Genomic DNA, 3,078 nt, shown 5'->3' with positions numbered 1-3,078 from the left:
TTGCACTTTTTCATTTCTCACCAAGCTTCCATCAGTCTCTTTATTCACAAAATAAAACAAGTGAAATCAAAGTCACGTACGCCAAAGAAATTCAAAACGTGCATACGTTGTTTTTCTTATTGTTGTTTTTAATTTCCGTCTTTAGATAAGAATGTGCACAAGTTGCATATACATTGCATATATGTGACCGTGCACCTCAAAACGAACATAAAGTCGCACGCACTGATTTTGCGCGAAGACTGAAAATAAGTGAAAGGGGTCAACCTAGCCGAACTTGACTTTTTCCTAATTTCTGAAAGAGCGGGTCTTCGTTTACATCATGCTAAAATTTGGTATCATAAAACGGGCAGGAAAGTGTGTTTTTTTAGCAGTTTATCTCGAACATTTTTGGTAGAATAGTGTGATTAGGTGTGTCTTTAGAATCCCTTTTTCATTTCTGAAAAACCTTGTCCACGCTCCTCACTTTCAACTCTTATAACTTTTGAAAGGATAGTGCTACTGCTTTGAAAGTTGGCATTAATTATGGACAGAATGTGTTAATGAGGCATGCTTAATTTCAGTTTAATCTGATAATCCCTTCATTGTTGTTACTCTGGTGGTTTACTTCCTGTTTTTTGTCCCATTCATCGCAAAGCCAGCAAGGTTTGGTAAAGATTAAGCGCTTGAATAGACACTGTACTTCAGAGCCCCTTTTCTCAGTTCACACTTTTCCTGAGTTTGTGCTTTCTTTCCAATATTTAGATAGGTTAGGAGAGTCCATTTGATTTGAGTTATACATCATTTTAAAGCTAAAAGTCTGCTTTTTCAGAATATGGTCTTAACTAAAATTCATGTCTGGCGACTTTTTGTTTGTTTTGAGGTGCAGGGTCACATATAGTATTAAGAAAAGAGTGGTTGCTCGTTCAGCCATATCTGCAAAATATGGCTGTTCTTCTGAAGGTCCATGGGATGCATGAATGTGTAATTATACATCTACGGCGTTGTTTACCATTTTTTTTTGACATTAAACTTTACAAACTTCGACAAATTGCCCTACATCGACGTAAATAAGCACTAAATTGATCAGTTTTTAGTAGTAACCATGATAAAAGAAATCATACATAACAGGCACAGGACTCTAACCTTCGACCTCCTCATCTCCAGACAGGAGTCATCTCCACTAAACAATCGAGCTTCCGACAGCATGTCTGTTGGTTTTATTCCTTATAGCATGCAGCGGGTACTGCATAATTATTTAACTTCATGTTTTTTTGGTTTTTTTTTTTTTGCAAATGATTGACAAATCACCCTACTCTCTAAAAAAAATCGAGTGAAAATTTTCACTCTAAAAAGAGTGAATACAAAAAAGAGTGAATTTCGAGTGAAATTGGAGTGAATTTTGAGTGAAAATGCTCATTTTCACTCATTTTGGAGTGACGTCAGGGATCACTCGAAGATTTTGGAGTGATCCCTGACGTCACTCCAAAATGAGTGAAAATGAGCATTTTCACTCAAAATTCACTCCAATTTCACTCGAAATTCACTCTTTTTTGTATTCACTCTTTTTAGAGTGAAAATTTTCACTCGATTTTTTTTAGAGAGTACATCGACTTGGAATATCATTTCTTCCCAAAACTAGGAATACCAAGCAATAATCTTTACGAATTTCGTTGTATTTCATGTCAACCAAGACCAGCAGTCAATTCGTCACTTCAAGACTAAAACACCGTTGTTGTGATGTGAAAGTAGGATTTCTCCGACAAAGGTTTTGTGATGCCATTACAGCATATTTTGTGATATTTTACTAAGGTTGTTGTATCTATTTCTGTAAATGCCTGAAGTTCAAAGATTTATATACAATAATGATTTTATAACTCCTACTAACATAAAGAAGAGAAAAAGAAGTGCAATTTAAAGTACATGCATAGAATATCTTCTATGACTTTATGCACTGAGAATTGCGTATTACCCAGTGTACACATTTGTTACCAGCTCCATTCTTTTAGTTATATCAAATCTCACACAACTACAACTCATTTTGATGATTGAATACCTGAATATAAGAACGGTCAAGTTCAAAATTTGGCCATCATCTTTGGAAACTCTTTTCGAAGCAATGCCAGTAATAGGGATAAAGTGACCGGTTTGCATTTAGTTAGTATACATTACATTCCGGTACCTGGAAAATTGATATATCTATATTTATTTGTACATAATGTTTCCATTTTTTTTTTTTTTTTTGCTGGACTTTGGCATTTCTTATATTCAGGTTGTTATAGTGCTACTATTGTACATTACCGCTGAAATCATTTCAAACAAACTTTATTCAGACTTTTTTGTTTCATTCTTTTCTTATTCATGGGTGCGTTGCGTCATTCTGAAATATCAAAAGGATATGATTACCTGTCTCAACACTTATAAAAGGTGAATAACTCAATTACTGACTAACTACCTCATACATTTCCTACGTGTTCATATACATATATACAGTTGTACATGTTTAATACTTTCCCAAATAATCCTGTTTTCACTTACTGACAATATTATTGAGTCTTCATTGCTTCCACACTGGATGTTTTGTATATACTACTGTAATCATAAATCATATTTTGTAATATCAATATCGATCAAATAGAATCGTAGCTTCATAGTCCTCCATCAAGCTTAGAATAAAGAATAGCTTTCAGCACGCATGATACTTGGTAGCTTCTTCTTTCTCAAAAAGGACCATACCCTTGACTAAATATCAAATTCAAGTATTGACTTTAACCTAATTTGTGTTGAATAATTGAAGCATTGCATCAATAATCCAAGGGCCATGTGTTTGCTGTTTGCTCGGATTTATATTGAATGATTTGACATTATGGCAATGGCTGCAACATGTCATTCCAAGGTATCATATCCCACCACCCCCCCCCCCGAAAAAAAGTCAAATAAATAAAGACAAACATTTCAGAAAATTGCAGTGGTACAATATCATACGCAAAAAATTCTACGGTGGAAAGAATGTAACACTTTCGGTAAACATTCGCATCATTAAATAATGACGAATTGACAAAATGTCAGAAACATTGACTAACAAAAGTGCTGTTCCCCCTA

The sequence above is a fragment of the Diadema antillarum genome, unplaced genomic scaffold (genome assembly GCF_040938485.1).
Source record: "Diadema antillarum isolate AM-2024a unplaced genomic scaffold, OU_Dant_1.0 scf00000008, whole genome shotgun sequence".
In the NCBI taxonomy this organism is placed as follows: Eukaryota; Metazoa; Echinodermata; class Echinoidea; order Diadematoida; family Diadematidae; genus Diadema; species Diadema antillarum.
Note: the sequence above shows the minus strand (reverse complement) of the source record.